This window comes from Pan paniscus, chromosome 8 (assembly GCF_029289425.2).
Source record: "Pan paniscus chromosome 8, NHGRI_mPanPan1-v2.0_pri, whole genome shotgun sequence".
Classification (NCBI taxonomy): Eukaryota; Metazoa; Chordata; class Mammalia; order Primates; family Hominidae; genus Pan; species Pan paniscus.
In genome coordinates this window covers 20033874-20059358 of record NC_073257.2, presented here as the reverse complement: position 1 = coordinate 20059358, position 25485 = coordinate 20033874, and the positions used below count along the sequence as shown (strand labels likewise).

Below are 25485 nucleotides of genomic sequence, written 5' to 3'. Positions count from 1 at the left end.
AGAAATACATGTATATACATATAGAAATACATGTATATACATATAGAAATACATGTATATACATATATGTACATATACAAACATGTATATACATATATAAATATATGTACATATACAAACATGTATATACATATATAAATATATGTATATACATATACAAACATGTATATACATATACAAGCACATATATATGCATACATGTGTATATATACACACTAAATATACATTGAAGCAAACACATTTTTGTTTGACAACCTCCTGGTTGCACATTTGACATTTGCAAAGTAACACATTTACCAAGAAAAAGAATTTGGATTTAATTGCTTTGATAAAGTCACAGTTTCCTTTGTGGTATTTAAAAGATAATGTTAGTACAAAGGTTTTCACAGGTCAGCAGCTTCTCACTCATTCTTTTTCACGAGAACTTTCCCAATCAATCAATTAACTAACAAGCATGTATTAGGGGTCCCCAACTCCTGAACCATGAACCACTACCGGACAGGTGGCCTGTTAGGAACTGAGCCACCCAGCAGGAGGTGAGTGGGGAGAGAGCTTCATCTGTATTTACAGCCACTCTCCATCACTCATGTTACCGCCTGAGCTCCGCCTCCTGTCCCTGAGACCCTCCTCGACTTCCTGCCATGGAACAACACACGGGCTTGCAGCTGCGTCCCTCCTATTTCTTTCTTCCTTTCTGTGACAACGGACAAGTTGCCCTTATCCCTCTGAGGAAGCTGTCCACCTGCACCTCCTACCTAATCAGCAGGAGCATTAGATTCCCATACAAGAGCAAACCCTATTCGTGAACTGCACATGTGAGTGGTCTAGGTTGTGCACTCCTTATGAGAATCTAATGCCTGTTGATCTGTTGCTGTCTCCCATCACCCCCAGATGGGACTGTCTAGTTGCAGGAAAACAAGCTCAGGGCTCCCACTGATTCTACATGATGATGAGTTGTATGATTATTTCATTATATATATTACAAGGTAATAACAGTAGAAATAAAGTGCACAATAAATGTAACGCACTTGAATCATCCCGAAACCATCTCCCCTCCACTGTCTGTGGAAAAATTGTCTTCCACAAAACCAGTCCCTGGTGCCAAAAAGGTTGGGGACTGCTGTATTAAGGTGTGTGTTCTGTACTAAGAATTGTATTGAATACAAAGAATTAACGATATTGTCCTTGCCACCAAGAAACATAGTTGAGTAGGAGAGATAGTTATCTTTTCCAGTAGGAGAGAGAGGAGTTTGTGCTTCAAGTATCATGAAACATTCTATACTATGTGAGTGATAAAGGCAAGCACTGTCCTAGGCGTCTATGTGCAGCTGAAGTCACTGAGGAGTGAGTAGATGGTGTTCAAGACCTTGGAATAGGAGTAGATCTTGGAAACACGGCGAAGAGGCAGAACACAGAAGCAGAGCCAGGAGTGACGTGTGCCAGATGATTTTAATCAATGGTACAGTCTGGGGAACCAATACTCTAGATTTTATCCCAGGACAGACCCAGAACATCAGACATAATTAGATCATGCCGTTTAGCCTTATCTGCAGAAAACAGCTTTTCCGGAACTGTGTGTTGGTGTTATGTCCTTGCTTGACTAAAGTGGAGGAAATCTTCTGGAAAAAGGTATTTAAAAAATCAGAGCACTGCACTAGTCTTTTCAGTAAATGTTACAGGAACAACTGGACATCCACACGTTTTTTAGAAAAAGAATATAGACACAGACGATACATCCTGTGTGAAAGTAATTCAAAATGGATCATAGACCCTAAATGTAAAAGCAAAACCATAAAAAATGGAGAAAATCTAGATGACCTTGGGTTTGGTGATGACATTTTAGATATAACATCAAAGGCATGATCTATGAAAGAAGTAACTGAGAAGCTGAATTTCATTAAAACTAAAACTTGTACTTTGAGAAAGACACTGTCAAAAGAATGAGAAGACAAGCCACAGACTGGGAGAAAACATAGCAAAAGTCACATCTAATAAAGAATCATTATCCAAAATATACAAAGAATTCTTATAATTCAACTATAAGAGAATAAAAAACCTGGTTAAAAATGCACAAAATATCTGAACAGACACCTCACCAAAGAAAGCACACAGATGGCAAAGAAACATATGAAAAGATGCTCCTCCTCATATATCATCATGGAAATACATATTAAACAACAGTGAGTTCCCACTACACACTATTATATTATACCTGTTAGAATGGCCAAAATCCAGAGCACTGACAACATAAATTGCTGGTGAGGAGGTGGAGCAACAGGAACTCTCATTCACTGCTGCTGGGAATGCGAAATGGTGCAGCCACTTTGGAGACAGTTTGGCAGTTTCTCACCAAGCTAAATATACAGTTACCATGGGATCCAGCAATTGTGCCCCTTCCTATTTGACAGAGCAGGAGCATCGCCATCTTGGACAAACACTGCCATTTTAAGTTCCCCTAAATCCAGCCCCAAAACATCAGCCTAATGGCTAATGTCAGTATGACCAGAAACATTTCAACCCTTAGAAAACCCCTGCTCCGACCAGAAACATGCCAACCCCGAGATAACCCCAACTCCAACGAGAGACCTTCCAAACCTACAATAAAACTCTCCTTCACACAGAAACATTCTGAGCCTGCGATAAGCTCCCCCTCCCTAAAGCCCTTAAATACCCTTAGTCTGTAAGAGAGAGCACTCCTAACTGAAATTGGCCAGAAGCCCTTCTCAGGTTTATTCTCCAAAATAAAACTGTCTTTGACTATTGAGCCACTTTCTGTGTTTCTTCTTTCTTCAACTCTTACACTATTTACCCCAAGGAGTTGAAAATCTATGTCCATACAAAACCATGCACACCAATGTTTATGGCAGCTTTATTCATAATTGCTAAACTTGGAAGCAATCAAGATGTCCTTCTGTAAGCGCATGGATAAATAAACTATGGAACATCCAGACAGTGGAATATGATTCAGTGCTAAAAAAGGAATGAACTATCAAGCCATGAAAAGACATGAAGGAAACTTAAATACATATTACTAAGTGAAAGAAGCTCATTTGAAAAAGCTATATGCCATATGAATCCAACTATATGACATTCTGGAAAAGGCAAAACTATGGAGAGAGTAAAAAGATCAGGGGTTGCCAGGAGCTGGTGTGTTAGTCTGTTCTCATGCTGCTAATAAAGACATACCTGAGACTGTGTAATTTATAAAGGACAGAGGTTTAACGGACTCATGGTTCCACATTGCTGGGTAGGCCTCACCATCATGGCGTAAGGCAAAGGAGGAGCAAAGTCACGTCTTACATGGTGGCAGGCAAGAGAGAGCTTGTGCAGGGGAACTCCCATTTATAAAACAATCAGATCTCATAAGACTTGTTCACTACCATGAGAAGCCTGTTGGGGAAACTGCCCCCATGATTGAGTTATCTCTACCAGGCCTGCCCTTGATGCATGGGGATTATTGCAATTCAAGGTGAGATTTGGGTGGGAGCACAGCCAAACCATATCAGTTGGTGAGGAGGAGGGATGAATAGGGAGAGGATTTTCAGGGCAGTGAAACTACTGTGTGTGATACCGTAATGGGGATTACATGTCCTTAGACATCTGTCCAAACCCATAGGATTTACAACACCAAGAATGAATCATAGTGCAAACTGGCCTTTGGGTGATGGTGATGTGCCAATGTAGGTTCATTAATTGTAAAAAATGTGCCACCCTGGTAGGGACGTTGATAGTTGGAGGAGGCTGTGCATATGTGGAGGGAGGAGGTATAGGGAAAATCTCTGTACCCTCTTCTCAATTTTGCTGTGAACATAAAGCTGCTCTAAAAATAAGGTCTATTTTAAAATAATAATCATAAAAATATAGAGGCTGAACAAATCATTGATTGAAGGCCTTGAGGGCAGCAGCAACGGACAGAGCTGTAAACCTGTGGGCACAAGGTCTGTGTTTAATTCTCAAGCTGCCATTCACCAGCCTGCCAAGTTTTTAACCTCTCTGAGCCTGTTTGCCCATCTGTAAAAGGCGAATGAAAATCAATTCAAAGGAATTTTTTCTATGGATTAAACTACATAGAGGAGCTTTAATAAAGATTGGTTTAAAAACCACCTGGCTATGACTTCAATGTTGCAGCGCGGATGGGACCCTGTCCACCACGGGGCCTGGAGTCTCTCACTGGGAAGCCACGGCAGAAAGTCTTTAACTCCAGGACCAGAAAAATAAGCCTCTCTTCTGCAGTAACTTGTGCATTTTGTCGTGGTTGGCTAGACATTTCAACCACATAAACCCCTTGGCCATGGAGAAGTGCAAATCCAAAATGAAGGCCAGTAACTCACATGACGTGACAGTCTGCACCTCTGGGCACTCACTTTCCTTTACTCCCTCCCTCCACTCTCACATGCATTTTTCTGATCTTTGTCTCTTCCCTCAGATCTTATTGGCTGCACTCTTGCCAGCCTCCACAGTTGGTTCTTCAGCTTCAGTGGGACCTGCCATCTTCTGAGACCTTTGCTTTCTTCTTATTTCTGAGTTCCTTCCTATCCTGGTTTCCTTCCATTTCCAGCATAGCTTCCATCATCAGCCACTTCCACTACCCTCTGCACCTCTGCCTGGCCCTTTGTTTCCCTGTCACACAGGACCCCGTGATGGAGCCTTCTTTCTACCTGCTCCTGCCTGGAAGGCTAAGGGCGCTGCAGAAGAGCCTGGCTGTGCAGTCTGGTGGAGGCTTCCTCCTCAGTGCCTGCATCCACGCTCAGCTTGCTCTCCCTCCACAGTCCTTCAGCCATGCCCCCAAGCCTCTCTCTCCCTCCACAGGGCTCCAGCCATGCCCCGGGCCTCTCTCTCCCTCCACAGGCCTCCAGCCAGGCCTCGGCCCCCTCTTCCCCTCCACAGGGCTCCAGCCACACTCTGGGCCCCTTCTTTCCCTCCACAGGCCCCCAGCCATGCCCCGGGCCCCTCTCTCCCTCCACAGGCCTCCAGCCAGGCCTCGGCCCCCTCTTCCCCTCCACAGGCCCCCAGCCATGCCCCGGGCCCCTCTCTCCCTCCACAGGCCTCCAGCTACATCCTGGGCCTCTCCTTCCCACCACAGGCCTCCAGCCACATCCTGGGCCTCTCCTTCCCCCCACAGGCCTCCAGCCACATCCTGGGCCTCTCCTTCCCCCCACAGGCCTCCAGCCACATCCTGGGCCTCTTCTTCCCCCCACAGGCCTCCAGCCACATCCTGGGCCTCTCCTTCCCTCCACAGGCCTCCAGCCACATCCTGGGCCTCTCCTTCCCTCCACAGGCCTCCAGCCACATCCTGGGCCTCTCCTTCCCGCCACAGGGCTCCAGCCAGGCCACAGTCTCCCTGCTCTTGGGTGACTGTCTTGATTTCTGTTTTCCAGAGTAAATAAAGGCCCCGAGCCCCCTCGACTTCCTGCCATGGAACAACACCCAGGCTTGCAGCTGCATCCCTCCTATTTCCTTCTTCCTTTCTGTGACGACAGACAAGGTGTCCCGCCCCCTGTGAGGAAGCCGTCCACCTGCACCTTCTGCCTCATCGAGAAGAGCCTCTCTTCTGAACTTCGCATCTTTCCTCTCCCAGCATCTTTCCATTATCTTTTAAAATGTTCAAGTTAAAATGTTCTTTTTTTTTTTTTTTTTTTTTGGCAGGGTCTCATTCTGTAGCCCAGGCTGGAGTGCAGTGGCACCATCTTGACTCACTGCAGCCTCAAACTCCCTGGCTCAAGCAATCCTCCTGCCTCAGCCTCCCGAGTAGCTGGGACCACACGCATGCACCACCACACCGGGCTAATTTTTGTATTTTTTTAGAGATGGGGTTTTACCATGTTGCCCAGGATGGTCTCGAACTCCTGTGCTCAAAGGATCTTCCTGCCTCAGCCTCTCAAAGTGCTGGGATTACAGGCATGAGCCACCGTGCCCAGCCTCTATTTTTTTTTTTTTTTAAATCTCCCTCAACCCAGCCTCATCTTCTATCTACTTTCTGGAGTCTCTGCTCCACTTTGAAGTCACAATTTGCATGGGCTGATCTTGCTACATCCTTCTTAGTCTGCCACAATCTGGCCCCCATCCCAAATCCCCCAACATCTGCCCCTCCACCTCAATGAAACTTCTCTTGCCCAGGTTATTATTATTTTGTTTGTTTGTTTGTTTTGAGATGGAGTCTCACTCTGTTGCCCAGGCTGGAGCGCCGTGGAGCAGTCTCAGCTCACTGCAACCTCTGCATCCTAAGTTCAAGCGATTCTCCTGCCTCAGCCTTCTGAGTAGCTGGGATTACAGGTGCGTGGTACCATACCCAGCTAATTTTTGTATTTTTAGTAGAGTTGGGTTTCACTACATTGGCCAAGCTGGTCTTGAATTCCTGACCTCAGGTGATCTGCCTGCCTCCACCTCCCAAAGTGCTGGGATTACAGGCATGAGCCTCTTGTCCAGGTTATAAACGACCACTTCATCACTTTCAGTCCTTGTCTTACCTTTCTTCTCAGTCAAATTTGTTAAACTTACTTTTCTTGTCAAAACATGATTTTCCCTTGGTTTCAGAGATAATATCCCTGCATGGGATTTTAGCCCCCTAAGCCCCCCAGATGCTCATGTTTGGTAACCCATGTAGGCCTTCCTGCCTCTCTGTCCATCTGTTAAATATTGACCTCCTCCAGGGCCTGTCTATTAATAAGTAACTCTTTTCATCCCACACACTCAGAACTCATCAATACCAGAGCTTCAGGGACCATCCCAGCTCTCTCATGAACCCCACACTCTCGCTCCAGCTGCCGACCAGTTACTTCTGGTGGGATGTCCCACAGACCCCTCAACTGCACAAGTGCAATATCTACTCATCCCTTCTCTTCCCCAAACCTGCCCTTCTTTTCATGTTCCATATCTCAGCAAATGGCACCACCAGTTAATCTGCCTAAGCCAGAGACCTGGAAGTCATTCATGGTTGCTGTGTCTACTTCAGCACCCTCATCCAATTGACCATCAAGCCTGCCTGTCCTATCTCTGGACCATGTTTTAATCCATTCTCTTGTCCCCAGGTCCACTGCTCTTAGCTCCATGCAAGCAAGACTCCTGGTCTCCCCCCAACACCCCGGCTTTCCTCCCATCTCTCCATGATCACATTGGCCAGCAGGACCTTTATGAAATACAGAGGTAGTCATGCTGTTTCCTTGCTTAAAATACTCCAGTGGCTTTATGTTGCCCTTAGGACAGGAACCACTCCCTTTCCCATGGCCTGCAAACCTTTCATGGTCCATGTCCTGATTCCAGGCTCAGCCGTGGACCCCCGGCCTTAGGACGCACAATTTCCCCTGCTAGGCACAGCCTCTCCTTCTCTGTAGCCCGTCTTTGTGAGTTGAAAGGGATGTTGCTGAGCTAAACCTTCCTCCTGCAGGATCTGTTCTATGAAACTGTATGATGATCACAGAGGAAGTTTGATGATGAGGCTCCTAGAGAAGCAGATGCCTTGTAAGCTCTCTGTCACTAAGGGAAGGATAACACCTCAGACGTCCTTTCTTCCTGGGGATTTAAACTGGTTATCATTGTAAGGATAATGCAAAGAAAAATGAACCTATTTGGGATGGTCAGATGAGTGATGCCTATTTGTGAAAATAAACACAGCCTGGGGGTGATTTGTCATGGACATCTGGTACAGACAAGAGGAAAAAAAGGAAAGGGAGAGAAAAGATGTCTGGAGAGAAGAAGGGGAAGGAGGGGAAGAGAGCAACCACCAGCTGAGGACCAGAGCCACTCCCCTCCCCCTAGCAAGGATCAGAAACAAGGCTCAAGTGCCCTGTCCATCCAGGGAGACTGAACCCACTGCCTCTGAGTAACATGTTCTCAGGGCAAAGAGTTTAAAAGAAAGAGGAGGAGATGAAGAAGAAAGAAGTGGAGAAAGAAGAAGAGGAGAAGGAGAAGGAGGGGGAAGAGCAGGAGGAAGAGAAGGAGGGGAAAGAGCAGGAGGAAGAGAAGGAGGGGGAAGAGCAGGAGGAAGAGGAGGAGGGGAAAGAGGAGGAGAACAAAGAGGAAAAGAAGGAGACAAAAAAGGAGAGGAAGGAGGAAGAAGAGCAGGATGAGGAGAAGGAGGAGGTGGAGGTGGAAGAAGAAGAGGAAGAGGAAGAGGTGGAGGAAGAGAAAGGTGGAGGAGGAGGAAGAGGAAGAGGAGGAAGAGGAAGAGGAGGAGGAAGAGGAAGAGGTGGAGGAGGAGGAGGTGGAAAAGGTGGAGGAGGAAAAGGGAGGAAGAGGAGGAAGATGAGGAGGCAAATGAGGAAGAGGAGGAGGCCTGTATTGGTAACTTCCTGAAATTTTTACTTGTTATACTGAAATCATTTTCCCAATAAATTTAAGTACCTTGATTCACCATAGGTAAGAATCAGACTAAGAACGATAAAAAGGAAGAAGTGGCCTAAAAAACACAGACCGAAGGCCATCTTGATGGCAAATGCCACTGCCCCTGTAGGCAAACGCAGCAGGACCACTGCGCCCTTCGTGCCTGGCACATACGCATCACCTTGTGCCGGGGCCAGTTGGAGGGGCTCTGGTGGCTTCTTATCAAGGAGCCGCTAGTCTGACAAGCATGTTCTGCATGGCGTGGGTTCCGTGGCTCACTCTCAGAGCTTCTGTCTTTTGGAATCCCTGCAAGGGTCTTAAGGGCAGTTTCTACTCTAGTAGTGAGAGTGCCAGGCAAGTCCATTTGCCTTTCTTCTCCTCTTGCCTTCCCTTCCCCAACTCTGCCCCCTCCCCCCTGCTACTCCTAATCCAATCTCTCACTACCCTATGGTGTTAGAAATCACAGTTCATAGATCAAAATGTATAAAAATAAATTATTTTAAAATCCATATTTTTCAGCAGCTTTTAAACTAGCCTTTTAGTACGTGGAATCTTATGAATATGTGAACTTTGACCTCATTCCAGTGCAGACGTATCACCACTATAACTTTGAATTACAGTATGTGGTTCTCTCTCAAACAATTATATTCACAAACCCCTTTTTTTAGAAAAATTTTATCATCTGTTCAAAATAGGTTATTCTGCATCCGGTTTATTATCTTAAGGCCCTATGTGCAAGATAATCTTTATATGCAGATGAAATATTAGCAAGAAATGCAAGTTTGCTGAGATGTTATTAAAAAGTCACATTATACTCTGAGACCTGAAAAAAAAGAAAAAAAAATTAAAAGCCACGTTCAGAAAAATAATCACTATAAATTAATCAGATATAGCTACCTCTAAATTATACAAAATTTAAATGATTGAAATTATACCACATAAGTTAAATAGAGTCTTTAGCAGCATAATAGAAAGATCTAGGTCATTACCTTTAAATTTACTCATAATTCTTGTTGTCTGAATCAGCTAGAGCATCAATTGTTCCACCTATATGACAATGTGATAAGTATGATAACTTTTCTATCTTGCACACATGAAGATTGCAAACATCAAATGATATTTATGTAAATGTATCATTTTGTTATTTGTAGAAAAAATAAAACTTTTGAAGTTCTCAGAATTAATAACTGATCAGAATTAGCAAGTGCATGGCAAACACTCACTTTTCTTTTCCTGAGGTATGATTTTGGATAGTCTGAACAGAACTGGGAGGCTGTTGTATTAGAACAAGTCACTTGGCTGGTGAGAAAACTTAGCCGATGATTTAGCATGTAGTTCAGCTTTGGTTTTCATTCATGCGTTCATTCAAGTATTCACTTAAACTTGTTCTGTATATCAGGCACTGTGCTAGGTACCAGGCTGTAGAAGAGTAAAAAGGAATATAGATAACTCTTCCAGTAATTTTGACCGGTGTAGTAGAAATAATTGATTGCCAACAAAAACCCATCTCCCCTTATTAATAGTAGTAATGTTAGGCTGTGCACATGTTGCCCAGCTAGTGACTGAATTTCCTAGCCTCCCTCATAGCTCACTATGGATGTATGACTATTCTTGCCAGTAAAATGTGAGTAGAAGTGATATGATATGAGCCGTCATAGGTTTAGGGCTTCCTACCTAAGCTGTGTGTTCATTTTCCTTCCTGTGAGCTTGAATACGGAAGCACCTTATGGTCCAGCTTGAACCATGCACGTAGCAACACTCGAGCAGAAATTGGAAACCTATGACCTTTGGGTCAAATCCAACTCACTGATTGTTTTTGTAAAGATTAGTGAATTATCTCTGACTGCTTTTGTGCTACAACAGCAAAGTTGAGTAGTTGTTGTGAGAGGGATCATATGACCTACAAAACCAGAAAATATTACTATCTGGCTCCTGATAACAAAAGTTTCCTAACGCCTTTTTTAGAGGATGGCAAAGTAGCAGAAAATATGAAACTGGATCCCCAAATGACCACTTGGAGCAGAGTGTCCTCAGCAATCTGAACCAGTGACCTTGGGATGATTATATGAGGGAAAAATAAACTCCTATGTCTTTTAAACCAGTATTTTTTACAGTCCCTTTGGCCTCTTCAAGAAAAGTCAGTTGCTCATGCTGGTGATATATACAATAGAATTCTGCACGTATTTGGAGATTTGTAAGTGTCCCAGGAAAAAAACCAAACTCAAATCCATTTGGCACTGATCTCTAATCTTGCTGAGGTAAAACAATTTAAAATTCCAGTTTAGGTAAGATTATAACAATGAAAAATTAGAGGGGTATGGTCAATAATAGAACACAAATTTTTTATTTTATTCTACTTAAATAGCAGAATTACATGATTTTTTCCCTTTATTTTGATACTCTAAGACCTAGTTTGTACAATGAGAAGTGAAAACAAATTATCTTAATTTTAGTTCTCCTTTCTCATTAATTACCTAATTTTTCCATTCTTCTGAAAATTACTGTTTTAAAACACTTAGTGTCAGCTCAAACTTGTAGACATTTTCAAAAAATGAATAATTTTAAAATGTAAAATGAACATCATCAACACATCAATAATATAGACAGAACACTAACAAACTGTATTAAAGCTTTTGTGATTAGGTTCTCAGTTGAATTTTCTGAGGCTTTTATTTTTTTGTTAACTTAGAAGAACTCACCCAGAATGAAATGTATTTACTTTATTTAGAGACCCTGTAATTCTGAGCATGTATTTCCTTATGAGTGGGCATTTCCTAACCTAGCACTAAGCAAAGAGAAAGGTGACTTGCAAATTTCTTCTTCCACATTTCCAGGACTCTTCACTTTTTTGTTTAGGCCTGCCTTCAAGCATCTATCAACCCCTGCCTTGTGTTTTATGGATTTTTTTTAAGGCTGCAGGGGAATTGCTATCTTTATCCATGTCAACCAGAAGAATCAGAACAGGAGAGAGTGGTCCTGGGCACAGCAAAGGGGCAGGAGCCAGGATTTAGGATTCCCTTAAGAGCTGTGAGGCGTTCTTCTGTGAAGTTCATGGGATGAGTAATGAGGATATAGGAGAGTCACTAAGAGCTAGAAGCTGAGAGGACCCAGAGGACTGAGTTCTTGGTAAAGCTACAGGATTTTTTTAAGAAAACAAAACAAAAGTGGATCTGAAGTTTGGATTGTTGAAATGTCAGGACCTAGAGACAGTGTATATTATGGAAAATAACTCTAGAATTTGCATGCACTGAAGGTTTAGAAACAGTAGTCTAACAAAAAGTGAGCCCTGGAAAACCTGCCTGGAAGCTTCCTTTGCAGGAAAAGCACACAGTTTGGACTTGCATTTTCTATTTGGCAGCTTAAACAAATGTCTCCAATGGCCAGGTCTTGTAGTTCCTACATCTCCCACCCAAGTCTTTGACTCTACGCCATACAAACAAGCCACGGAGAAAAGCTTCCTTAGTCTTTGGGGTCAGAGTAAGGAGTAGCAGGATTCAGAGGTGTTCTCCCACATGGTTTGGACAGGAGCAAGAGCCAACGCTGTGATTTGTGTATTTTCAAGACATCATTCTGGCTACTGTTGACAAGGTCCAGGCATCACCTTTAGATAGATGGGACCCATCTTCAATCACATTATATAGTCGGTTCCTCAGGAATTGAGGTGAGACCACAGAAAATCATGGCTGGTGGGCAAGACGATGGAGGATATAGAAACTGCTGCTTTATCAAGAGTTGAAGGTGACAGTCAGCCAGGAAGTGCTCAGAAGACGCAAGTCCCCTGAGCCGCGGGAGCACTGCATTGGGACACTGCCACGGTGCTGGGATGGTGGGAAGAAGCAGCTGCCTGTGAAGGCTGGGACATTGCTCTGGGGGATGCAGAGGTGCAGCTGAGGAAGCTGCACCCCACTGCCAGTCCACCAGCACAGCTCCACGGTGGCCTGCGCCTCTAGAGTGAGGCAAATGGTCACTGTGGGCAGCGCCCGACTGGAAGGAGATGCAGATGTGACTCCATTCCACCGACTCCACTCCACTCCTCCTCCAGAACTTGACCCTTGTGGACTGCAGCAACCCTAAGCTACCTCTCAGGCAGCCAGGATTCTGATCTGGAGTGGGGCGATTTTTTTTTTTTTTTTTTTTTTTGAGATGGAGTCTCGCTCTGTCACCCAGGCTGGAGTGCAGTGGTGCAATCTCGGCTCACTGCAAGCTCCGCCTCCCGGGTTCAAGTGATTCTCCTGCCTCAGCCTCCCGAGTAGCTGGGACTACAGGTGTGTGGCACTACACCCGGCTAATTTTCGTATTTTTAGTAGAGACAGGTTTTTGCCATGTTGGCCAGGTTGATCTTGAACTCCTGACCTCAAGTGATCCACCTGCCTCGGCCTCCCAAAGTGCTGAGATTACAGGTGTGAGCCACCGTGCCCAGCCGATTCTTATTTCCATTCTGCAGCGTTTCATGAGAGTTCTCCTGCTGCACCGCAGGGAGAGGCGGGACACTGGCTCCACAGCCAACCCCTCTGCACCCCGGATTCATGGGCCTATCCAGCAGGCACAGGTAGCCCCCCACAGCCCATTGCCCACCCGGAGGCTTTTTTCCAGTAGAGAGATGAGAGCGTGTGTTCTGCCCACGTACGGACTAGCAGTTTCCACATTTCCTGAGCTGCAGGGCACCGTGCTGGCTGCTCTGGGGCATTAAAAAAATTAAGAGACCGGCCGGGCGTGGTGGCTCACGCCCGTAATCCCAGCACTTTGGGAGGCTGAGGCGGGTGGATCACGAGGTCAGGAGATCGAGATCATCCTGACTAACACGGTGAAACCCTGTCTCCACTTAAAAAAAAAAAAAAAAAAAATTAGCCAGACATGGCGGCCTGCGCCTGTAGTCCCAGCTACTCGGGAGGCTGAGGCAGGGAGAATCGCTTGAACCCGGGAGGCGGAGGTTGCAGTAAGCCGAGATCACGCCACTGCACTCCAGCCTGGACAACAGAGCAAGACTCCATCTCAAAAAAAAAAAAAAAAAAATTGAGAGATGACATGACTCCTGCCATTAAATAATTTACGATCTAGTGAGAGGTCTACAAGCAGTGCTGAGCGATGGTGCAGGAGCTTGTTCTTGCTCGCGCTAGAAGCTCCTTACTGTGCGCTGCAAAGAGAAGGGTCTTGCCCTGGGGGAGGAATTTAGAACATTGTGAACCAAGGATAGATCGTAAATGAGGCTAATGGGTAACTTCCCAGAGAAAATATGGATTCGAGCTGAGCAGAAGCTGAAATCTTGGCCCAGCATTAGCAAAACTGAAATCACACTTTGGAGATGCATTACTTTTAAAAATTATTTACTGATTTAATGCATCCACTGAATTTATAATTTAAAACTAATTATAAATTGTATAATTATATTTTTATAATTTATATTTATATTTTAAATGTTTTATATTTCTATTTTATATCTTTATACATTTTTATTTAAAAACTTTTTATAACTTGTTTAATTTATTATAATTATATAATTTTATTTTTATTGACGGGGTCTTGTTCTGTCTCCCAGGCTGGAGTATAGTGGCACAATCATAACTCACTGAAGCTTCAAACTCCTGGGTTCAAGCTATCCTCCTACCTCCACCTTCTGAGTAGCTAGGATTACAGGTACATGTCACCATGTCTGGCTAATTTTTAAGATTTTTGTAGAGATGGGAGTCTCACTACGTTGCCCAGGCTGGTCTTGAACTCCTGACCTCAACCTATCCTCCTGCGTTGGCCTCGCAAAGTGCTTGGGATTACAGATGTGAGCCACTGTGCCCAGCCAGCATGACTTTATTAAACAGTTCTGAGTTGAGCTGCTGTTCTTACCAGCAGGGCTGCACGATGGCTACGCATGTGGATGGTCACGGTCCCAGGGCAGGAGTCAACAGGGAGCTTCTTCTTATTATTATTATTATAGATTCAGGGGATGCATGTGCAGGTGGGTCACATGGGTGTATTTGTGTATTGCTGGGGTCCGGGCTTTTAGTGAACTGATCACCCTAATAGTGAACATAGTACCTGGTAGGCGATTTGTCCAGCTCTTGCCGGCCTCCCTCCTCCTCTTTTGGAGTCCCCCGTGTCTATTGCTTCCATCTTTATGGCCATGTGTGTCCCCTGTTTAGCTCCCACTTATAAGTGAGAACATGCAGTATTTGATTTTCTTCAAGAGGAAGTTTCTATGGGGTTAAACCAACTCTGCTTCCACAGGCCTAGAGCCAACTGCCCTCTCCGTTTTCTGTTTGCAATCCACTGAGAGTGGTGACAAGGGGAAAGAGGCCTGGGAAATTTGAGGTGGTGCTTTGGTATTTTTCCGAGTGAATAAAATGATGACTAGCCACGCAAATGTATCACAAAGAGGAGAGAGAGGCACAAGCCTTGGTGAATCTTTTTCCCTCCTTTTCAACTTTCCTTTGTTGTCACAACTATTTCAACTTACTTTCCAAGCATTTAATAGAGTCTTTTGAGAAAACAAGCAGGTCAAAGACTTGAAGAAACATATGCCAATACCACTTAGCAAATTTCCCACCCAGAAATCCACTTCCAACCCAACCATCTGCTGCTCTGTCAGCCCAAGTATTTATAGCCTGGTTCTTTGTCCCCATTACCAGGCCTTGCTTCCAGTACAGTGATTCCAGCTTTGTCTTCCTCCACTTCGAAAGAAAGAACCAGACAGTTTTCTTCCGTTCCAGACATTATGGCAAAGTTACTCTCAATCTTAAAAAGATACGTGTTAGCTCTGATCAAGAATTTGCCGCCTTTTCCGCCTCCATGGAGCAAAAATCACTTCTTGACTTCTCTCTTGTCATTCCAAGAGACGCTCTCAGATGGATTTGGTAATCAGAGTTAAGAACAGTGTCTATTAAGCCACTGGCTTTCAGTCCTATTTTTAAAAGGCTGGATTTTATTCACAACTTGGGAAATAATATTATTGACCTAGAAAATCCCAAGACTCAGAACAAGAGATTCGAACACCCATGACAACAAAGGCAATCAGATCTATTCATCCTGGCCCAACTGGGAGGCTCTCATCTCTAAAAGGAACTCATCCCCCTCCATTTAGGCCTGACCCGAGGACCACAAGTCTGTGGTCCTTTGTAGAAAAACTTCCTGGCAACATCAATGTCTCCATTCACATCACAGACCAGCTGGTGGATTCAAGACCCTTGACAAGGAGTTGGCTTCCAGATCCAGGCATCTTTCTGCTGGAATCCTAAAGAGGCCAAGTTCCACCATTCTCATGACACCCATTCTTCATCATTTGATCAAAGGGAAACTTGACAAGTAGCATTCCCCATCGCCCCCACCAATGCTCCCCACTGTTCCCCTAATCCTAATACAAAGTGAAACCAGTAGCACCTTAGGAATGTAGAAACACACTTGCAGGTATCCCACACCTAGGTCAAACTCATATAACCTTGCAGACCAATTTTCTAGTGTTTGGGGCTTTAAAGGAACAGTTCCCCTTCCTTCCTCACCACCAAGACAAGAAAGCAAACAGGAACTCCATATTTACAGGTCAAGGTACCGGAAGGCCCCACAGTCAGGAAGGCTGGCAAGGTGGCTGCGGATTCTCAGGTGGGGACATAGACGTTGGTATCCACCTGCTTGGGAGAGACAGGTGCACAGGAGGGGGAGCCCCCCAGGCCTGAGAGTGCAGACAGTGGGCCCCAGAGAGTAGTGCGTAGAGGCCCCTGGGCCCCAGGAGCACTCAGGCCTATGCTTGGGGTCAGGACACAGAAACTTGAGGGGTCTTGGGTCGTCCTTCTTCAGCTGGCCCACGCAGTCATAGGAAGCAGGCTCTCTGAGGTGAAGGGACCCCAGAAATGATGATGGATGTGGTGCTGGGGGCATGGAAACCCATAGAGGGTCACGGGGTGAACCCCAAAATGCTGGGCAGACCTAGGACCCCACAACAAGAGTCCACAGCACAGTGCATAACAAGCCTGAAAGATGTCCTTTCCCTCTATCCCAGCCATCCTACTTTGGGAACGCGTGCCAAGCAAAAGAGACATGGTTATTTATGACATTTCAATAACTCACAGCAAGTCATGGCATACTGAAAAGTGTAAAAATGTTTTAGTATAATTGTTATTGATGTGGAGGAAAACCGCAGTATGATATTGTGTGATCAAAGTGGCACACCCTGGACTACAAAGCATGAAGCCAGTGATGGACTTAGACAAAAAAGGCTGGAAAAAAATGTCACATGAGCCTCCCAGTAATCCAGAAGCTCTGGTTTGCCTCAATTATAAAGGATTTGGGGGTTATAGTCTGTGTTTGCTGAAGTTTCTACAGTTAATTTCATTTATGACTGGAAAACAGGATGTTCAAACCCATTCTGCTCCTATCATCACTCAATGTCATCAAAACTTATGACTTGTAAAAACTGACTTTCTATTACTAAGGAAACTTGGTGTTCATTATTGAATTTATACACAAGGACTTCAGTGTAGACCAGGCAGAGGTGTGGAACTACAGGATATCATGTGCTGAGCACCCCAAATCACCCTCGATCCCATGACATTGGATGTGAACCTTTAGGGGGATCGACCAAGGCAGCTTTATAAGAAAACATGCTGGCTGGGCGTGGTGGCTTATGCCTGTAATCCCAGCACTTTGGGAGGCAGATCACCTGAGGTCAGGAGTTCAAGACCAGCCTGGCCAACATGGTGAAACCCCATATCTACAAAAAAAAAAAAAAAAAAAAAATTAGCCGGGTGTGGTGGCACACACATCCGTAATCCCAGCTACTTGGGAGGCTGAGGCAGGAGAATTGCTTGAACCTGGGAGGCGGAGGTTGCAGTGAGTTGGGATCGCACCACTGCACTCAAGCCTGAGTGACAGAGTGAGACTCCGTCTCAAAAAAAACAAAAAACAAAAAACATGCTTACGGGTCCCATTTGTGATTTACATTGTTTAAATCAGAATGTTACTGAAATATGAGCGGCATAAACTTACTATTCCTGTGGTACATCAACAAGGATAAAGACAAAGTACATTTATGAATTAACTACAAGGAAAATGAAAATGAACCAGAAAACCTAGTTAGAATTCCAGCTCTGCCACTGCTGGTTGGTGACCTTCTGCACGTGGTTAATCCTCTCTCAGCCTGTTTCTCTCTGGGTAAAATGCCCTTAATGAGAGTACTGACATGTCTTTTTTGAAGGTTAAATGATATGATGTTTGGTGGACTCATTATTCATCATTGTTCTGGGGAACGTCAAATGCTGGACGCCAGGAGAGGGAGGGTTTCTCAGCCTCTCCATTCAGAAAGAGCCTGAATTGCTGCACTGAGCCGGATAAAACCTTCACATAATTCTGAGTATTGTTTAATCTTTAATCAACGTGAAACTACGTGTGCCGAGGGAAGCCGAAGCCACTTTCTTTCTTTGACCTCGTGTTTATGTTGTCCTACTTTGACATGGTTTGGAATCCATAGTTTTAGCCTCTTTCCTCTTTGTACAGAAGTTCCCATAGAGGTTGCAAATTGTTATTTAAGTAATGTCTGCTGAGGAGGAAATCGGAGGAATGGGAGGAATAAGGCAAATTACTTGGCATACATTTTACGAGGAGCTTCCTGATGGAGCTAAGAACATGGCTGTGGTCAAAGCTGTGAAGTCTGGGGAAGATCACTGACCTCTGTTGGCCTGCTGAGGCCACTGAGCTCAGGCAAGCAGCCTGTCTTTACCCTCACGCCCCAGGCTCAGTGCTCCAGCCGAGATCTCAGGGTCCTGCTCAGTGCCACCAAATCTATCAAGAGTAAGTTTTGTGCAATCTTTTGCTCCGTTTTATGGAAGAAACAACAAAAAGGAACTCATGGGTCAGAAGGGATTTCCAGCATTTTTAAAAAAGTGTACAAATCCATGCAAATATAACAAAGAAAGATAAGAAGAACATTGGGGAAAAATAAAGAAAAAGATATGAGTTAAGGAATTCAAAAAGGATGAAAAACCAGAAAAAGCTAAAAAAAAAAAAGAAAAAATGGAAAGAACACCTGCCTTTTGGACTTTGGGGGCTTAAGAGTGTGTTTCAGACCAGTTCCTTGGTTTGATGTTGACACAAACTTGTGAATTTAGTCCAGCAGAAATTATCTTCATGATCTCTATCTCTGTGATATAGGGAGATTAAGTCATTTGGCCAAAGTCAACCCACACACTCACTCACATGCACACAAAATGCCGGCAGGAGTGAGACCTGAAGCTGGGCGTCTCAACTGCCAATCCGCTTTACTACGACAAGGAGCTGGCTTGCAAGGAAAGAGAGAAAAGAGTTTCTGAAAGTCCCTGGGGGCTGTGCCTGAGCCTGTACAAGTTTATAATCTCTGGCTGGCAGGGACGTACAGGTTAATGCTGTATTACAGATTTCTTCCTCAGCTTATCAAAATCCTTGGGTCCTTCTAAATAAGCACATGCTAATTTATACACCAAAGCTTCCTCTGCTGCGTCTGCTCTGCATCAACTCTTTGCAATGTGCCCTGAGATTTGCTTTAAAGCCACAGATCAGCAATTTCATTGTGTGAGCATTCATTTATTTGCTCAACAAATATTTATTGGGTTCCTAACATATGCCAGACATTGTGCTAGGTCCCCAGTATATAATGAGGAAACAAGACAGATTCACTCCCCATTGTGATTTAGGGGGATTGAGAGTGCTGTCATGCAGAGAAACTCTCCAAGGCAGTGGTGGGACGGGCCCTTCCTGAGCCAGCTTCTCTCCTTGCTATTGCTCCTGTTGCCTTGCCATGGCAGGATCTCCACCCAGCCTCCCAGACTCTCCTGCACAGCGGCCCATTGAATCCTGCCTTCCTGTAGTAAGAACTTACGGTAGCTTGCTAATGGGGTGACACCCTTGCCTCTTGTGTGTGGACAGTGCAGTGGTTGTTTGCAGCAGGAAGTTTGCAATAGGCCCCCTCCTTGCTCCTGCATCCAAATTCAGGAGCTCTTTGGCTATCCAGTCAGGCGATTGGAAGAGACTGAGTCCCCCACACTATCCCCTAAACGATGTCCCACCAGAGAGTTTAGCCCGAGCACCTAAAAGCTGTCTTCTTATTCTACGTCTGCCAAATCCCAAATGATGATCACGATGCTCATTGTTCACTGAACCTCTTCCTTTTCTCCATTAGTAGAGCAATGTGGGAGTGGACGGGTAGAGAGAAGTTGGAAGTTGAGGATTTTGTGGCATGTTAGGCTTGCACTTCCCAAGTTAAATGCTGACCTTTATATTTGTGATGTGGTACCCATTGGTGGGGACCTAGAGGTGTAGGAAACAATAGGATGACAGAGCATCAAGAAAATGGAGGCAAAAGACCGTCTCCTCTCCCCCAGCCCCTCTAAGACATCCAGTGCTGTGTGAGGTGAAGAGTCACAGCTTGACGACCTGAGAAAAATCCTTTTGCTCTTCAGAGCTAAGTAAGAGTGTGCAGGAAAGAATTTCTCTTAAAGGACAAGAGCTGGGGCTCACTGGTGCCAGGATGATTGTTTAGGGTTAGAAGAGAAAATAAATGTGAGTATTTGTGTTATCCGCTGGAGCCGTCATTTGTGCAAAAACTTTAATAAATCCCTTCCATGTATAAGCACTATGCTAGGTGCCAGGAATGCAAAGAATAACAAGATATAAACCTCCTCCTTGGGATCTTACGATCCAGCTTAGGTTCTGGGAAAGGCATTTGTGATGGAAAAACAAATAAATATTTAAAGAGTTTTTCAGTAAAATTGCATAAATCTACTTAGATGTTGAAAGCACAAGATGTCCTTGTTGGGGCAAATGGGTGACTAGGTGTCTGAGAAGCTGTAAAGGATGCATTTGGAACCCACTGGAGTGTGGTGAGCCTGTGAGCTGGGAGGCAGCCTGGACCTCATGATTTCCAGAAGCAGGAGTTTCTCCTTTTAGGTAGTGTCAGGGAGTCAAAGAGCTAGGTGGGCAGTGTCATTAGGGAGGAGGATGGTGTCAGAACCCGAGTGACCCTCCTCTTGGGACTTTCGGAGCTAGTCGGTGAAGAATTTAGAAGCAGGGCTCTTCCCATTTTGTGTATGTGTGATTCCATATTACTCATGGCCAGCAGGGATTGAAGAAAGCTCTGGTACATAGAAAGCAGGTTGACTAATTTCCCTTTCTTGGAAATCTGAGTGGCAAATCACAAAAGGTGTCAGTAAAGAGAAATGAGCTTTTTTTTTGTTCTTGCTCTTTTCATAATATAAAATCTGTCATCATACTTCATGTAAGTAACTATAGATGGGAAGCCATTGACATTCAGTTAGAGGACAACAGAGAGCAGATTTCTGGGTTAGTTAAAATTAGATTTGGTCACACATAACAGAAAACCACAAAGCAACCAGTTGCTTAGGCAAGGTAGAGGTTCACTTCTCTGTCATGTAACTGTAATACTGGCTAGCAAGGTGGTCCTTACAAATTCATGCTCTGATCTTTCCACTCTGACATTTTCAGTGCATGGATGGCTTTTGTTTCCAAGGCCACCTCAAGGTCCAAAATAGCTGCTGGAGGTCCAGCTGTCACATTAAGGTAGGAAAGAGAAAGAAGAAAAGCAGAAATGCCAAACAAACTCTTTCTGACAATCTATGCCTTTCAATAAAACTTCCTGGAAAAGTCCCACTCAGCATTTTTATTTATGTTGTATTGAGCCTAGCTTAGCCACATGGCCATGCCAAGCTACAGGAGAGACCAGGTTTAGCACCCAGGTAAAAAGAAGTTTGGTCTTTAAGGAGGGGGGAGTGGATGGATATTAGGTAATAAATGACAGTCTCTACTGCAAGGTTTTTTTTTTTTTCTTTTTTTCTTTTCTTCCTTGTCCTTCTGTCTTTAGAGTCTAGGCCTCTTGTTGTGCCCTCTAACTTCCAATCCCACCCCACTCATGGAAGAAATAACTTACAATAGCTTTCTAATTGGCTAGATAGAGAGAGAGAGAGACAAAGAGAGAAAGATTAGATAGACAGATAGACAGATACATAGAAATAGGTAGATTGATTGATTATAAGGAATATCCAATATTGTCCATGTGATCATGGAGGCTGAGAAGGCTTGTAATCTGCCATCTGCATTTTGGAGACTCAAGAAAGCCCATGGTGTAATTCATTCCAAGTCTGAAGGCCTGAGAAGCAGGGGAGCCAGTGGTGTAAATTCCAGTCTAAAATAAGCAGAAGAGGAGATGAGGTATCCCAGCTCAAGCAATGAGGCAGAAAAAAGGAGGTAAATTCCTCCTTCCTCTGCCTTTTTGTTCTATTCAGGCCCTCCACAGATTGAATGGGGCCCACAACACTGGGGAGGGCCATCTGCTTTACTCAGTTCCCCCATTCAAAGGCTAATCTCATCTGGAAATATTCTTACAGACACACCCAGAAACAGTGCTTAACCTGGGCACCCCACAGCCCAGGCAAGTTGACACATGAAATTAACCATCACGCCTCTCCCATGAAAGTCACATTCCCTCAACAAAGCAGGTCCTAGACGTTCAGATGTGGGTGGAGATTGAACAAACCCTTCCGGAGCGCACACTGTGTCCTGAGCACTATGCAAGACACTTCTGCGTCCCTTGTTCTCAGGGATACGGTTGACATATTGTGAGAGAATCCAGCTCCCCAGACGTGATATTACTCTAAATAGGCTGTGTCTTATTCATCTTTTTTCTTGGCACATAGTGGCCACTTACGAAGGCGGATGTCAGGAACTCTTACACATCCTCCTTCTTGCTCTTTTTCTCTCACTCTGCTCTTTCTCCTCCTTAGAAGCAGGGGAAAATGGAACTGAAGTGGGCCTGACTAAGCATTTCAACTTTCCAACCTGGTGTTAATATTTTCATACAGGTTTTGGTATCTCTGTCTCTCAGCAGCAACCAGAGCCCAACACAAATGTGCAAATAGATAAAGTTAGTCTTTATTTCCCTTGGGGCTTCCCCTGCTGCTCCCTCTTTCCTGATGCAGAGGGCTGGCTAAGTGCTGGGATGTGTGGTGGAGACGTTGCTGATCAGAGCCTTTTTTTTCTCTTGAGACAGAGTCTCGCTCTGTTGCCCAGGCTGGAGTGCACTGGTACGATCTCAGCTCACTGCAATCTCCACCTCCCAGGTTCAAGCGATTCTCCTGCCTCAGCCTCCCACGTAGCTGGGATTACAGGTGCATGCCACCATGCCTAGCTAATTTTTGTATTTTAGTAGAGATGGAGTTTCACCATATTGACCAGGTTGGTCTTGAACTCCTGACCTTAAGTGATCTGCCTGCCTCAGCCTCCCAAAGTGCTGGGATTACAGGTGTGAGCCACCATGCCCAGACTGAGCAGTCTTTGTTCTCTCTACTCTCTCCGTATGCCTGGCTCATGGTGAACATGCCTGGGTCAGAGGTCAGGGATGCCAACTTCACCAAAAGCAGAGGTGTATGTAAAGCTATTTCATATGGTACACCAAGTGGAGTTTATGAACTAAGGTCTCTCAGCCTCTCCCTGGGATCCAATCTTGTTGTTAGAAGTAGAAATCTAATTTTAGTTGGATTACTACCATGACAACATTTCTCTGCTTTAAACTATTCAAGCTTCAGGCAAGATAGTGTTGCTGACACTTTTCCCTATAACTTCCCCAAAATTACATATTTCTGCAAGTGAATGCATAATTTTCACTGCTTTTTTTTTTCAAAATTTTGAATCCCCCACAAGAATAATTAGAAATAATCATGTGGTAGATCCTTGTTTTTGCAAGCAGTAATAGTACATACCTAAGTAAGAAAAAAGGATATAAAAGAAAAAAAAAAGGGAAAGACAAGCAATTATGAGGCTGTGTAGATTTAGCTCAGCATTTTTGTTAACAGGTCTGTATATTAAATTGAGCCTTTACCAAAAAAATATGGACATGTATTTTTTTAAACTTACAATGTAGAGAGTAAACATTGCAGAAATGATTAACACTTCAAATGATCTATGTGCTAATAATTTTGAGTTATTTTCTAACATATAAAATGTATAAGAGCCCCAAGACCATAGAGAAGGGTTTTCTAATGCCCACAGTTAAAAGTCCTTAATGCCAATGTGTTGCTTCAAAACGGCCTTTCTTATTTACCACCTATAAGGTTGGGTGGAAGAGAACACCCTTCAGAAAATTTCTGTGTGCAATTTCTCTCTGAGGTTGTCAAACCCTCCCAACTGTACCCCATCCCCCCAAAACCCCAGGTGATTTTAGGGTTTACTCTGTCTTGCTCCTGTGATGCCATAGGCCCTTCTGCCACGAGGCAAAACCTCCCCTCCCATAGAAAGAGACACACTGGCGAGGGGAGTCAGGAAATTTGAGTTCTAACACCTGCTAATTACCTACACCTTTATGCCCAAGGTGTCTATAAAATGAGGAAATTGGAACAGATGATTTCTCAGGTCCTTTCTAGCTCGGTGATTCAGACTCTACTCTCTCCTATCTGAAATTCTGCAATGAGAATGTTCCATCTTTGCCTTAACATAAATGTCCATGAAGGGATAGCATATTAATGCATAGTTAGGAGTTTATATTTTAGTGTGAATTGTTTTGAGAATTGTGATCAAGCTGTAAAACCCTAATTTCAGCCTTATTGCCGCTAATATAGGTAAGTTTACAAAGACTTACTGATTGTGTCTTGTTTTTCTTTTAATCTTTTACAAAGTGAGGATTCTCTTTCAAACTGTTGCTTGGATGGCTTGCATAGCTCCCTGCAGCCTAATTGCTTCAGAAACAGTGAAGTCTAATTACAAACCCTTCCGTGTTTTCTCTGATTTTAGTCTTCGTTCCTGTGTAGATTGATTTCAAAGTATGCCTTTGAAGATTAATCTCTTCCATTGAGCCCCAGTTAGGAAACAAGATTATAGCAATGGCAGCCAAAGTAACAGCTGGTTTTTTTGTTTGTTTGTATTTTGTTTTTTTTTTTTTTTGATTCACAAGTTGCTATACATTGTACTTTTTAATGGAAAAATCTCTGTATTTGAGCTCTTGTTATATTTTCTGTGGTATCTCAAAAATTCTCTTGGATATAAGCCATCTGGATTTTTCTGCAGTCCTCTCAAGTTTCAAAATAGTGATACTTAGAACGTATTTTGCAGGGTTTCTATCGGTCAAGGGCATGCAGTTCTGAAAATCTTGTGCTGTGAGGTCAGACAGGACCGTTGGCCATCTGCCAATAGACTTGCATTGTTTACCATTTTAAACTCACAGCCCTGGAAACGCTGTTGGTGTCCCCTCGGCCTTCACTGGTTTTCTGAGTATCTGCCCCTTTGCCTACTTGAAGTGCTTAGTCCGGCTAGTGAAGCCTTTTGGAGTTCCCAATTTCTTGCTTCACAGGTTACTAAAAATGAAGACATATCTGTTAAGTGTTGCTCAAGAGACCAAAACATAATCCTAGGACAGGATGTCTGGAAAGGATGTCTTGCCTGTCACGCGGCATAATACACGGTAACAAGTACTGGCTTTGGAATTAAACTTCTATCCTTTCATTGCTAAATGGCTTTGGGAAAGTCACATTCCCATTTTGTACTTCAGTTTCTTCTTTTGTAAAAAGGTCATGCAAATATCTATCTTGCAGGTTTGTTGTGATACTTAGAGATTGTCTGTGAAGTGCAAAAATATGTGTGTGTGTGTGTGTGTATATATATATATTTTAAAGTCAACCTTTAGAAATTGCCCTCTGTTGTCGGATACTTTAGTTGTTTTCGGTGACTCCTCATTATAAATAATGTTAAACTATCTTATGAGAAAGGTTCTTCTATGCAAAGGCACCAGGGTCACCTAAGGTCCTGTCTGCTCAGGGCCCCTCAGAATGTCCCTGTCTACAGTAATCAGGAGAGTGTTTCTCCTTTGGTTACAGTGTGCAGGAATGAAGGGAAAAAGACTGGTAAACATATTAGGGGACATTCCAGTTGCATGAAAGGCATAAGTCCAGAGTCTTTTCATGCAACATGAAACCTTCATGCTGTGGCTAGGGTCCACTCTATAAAGAATATCTTTGCTCTTGCGATTTTCCATTGTGCAACAAGGACATGACTTTAATCAGACCATAAACCTCTTATTTCATGCTAGTCTGTGTCTTTTTATTGGTCTTAGTGTCCTCATTTGTAGTTGTGCAGAGCTGTCATTTATCCCTTGAAAGGGAATTTCATAAGACATGTGATCCAGTGCACAGCTGTGTCAGTCCCATGAGA

General features: G+C 44.0%; 1 long non-coding RNA gene across 2 annotated transcripts in view; it reads left to right on the top strand.

Annotated features, from left to right (window-relative positions):
- The first annotated feature begins 23804 nt into the window (after positions 1-23804).
- LOC129393178 (uncharacterized) overlaps positions 23805-25485 on the top strand; it is a 49528-nt gene continuing 47847 nt past the window's right edge. For both annotated transcript variants that reach the window (XR_008619874.2, XR_008619873.1), the window contains exon 1: positions 23805-24739. This is a non-coding gene — a long non-coding RNA (uncharacterized LOC129393178). The remainder of the gene's footprint in view (positions 24740-25485) is intronic.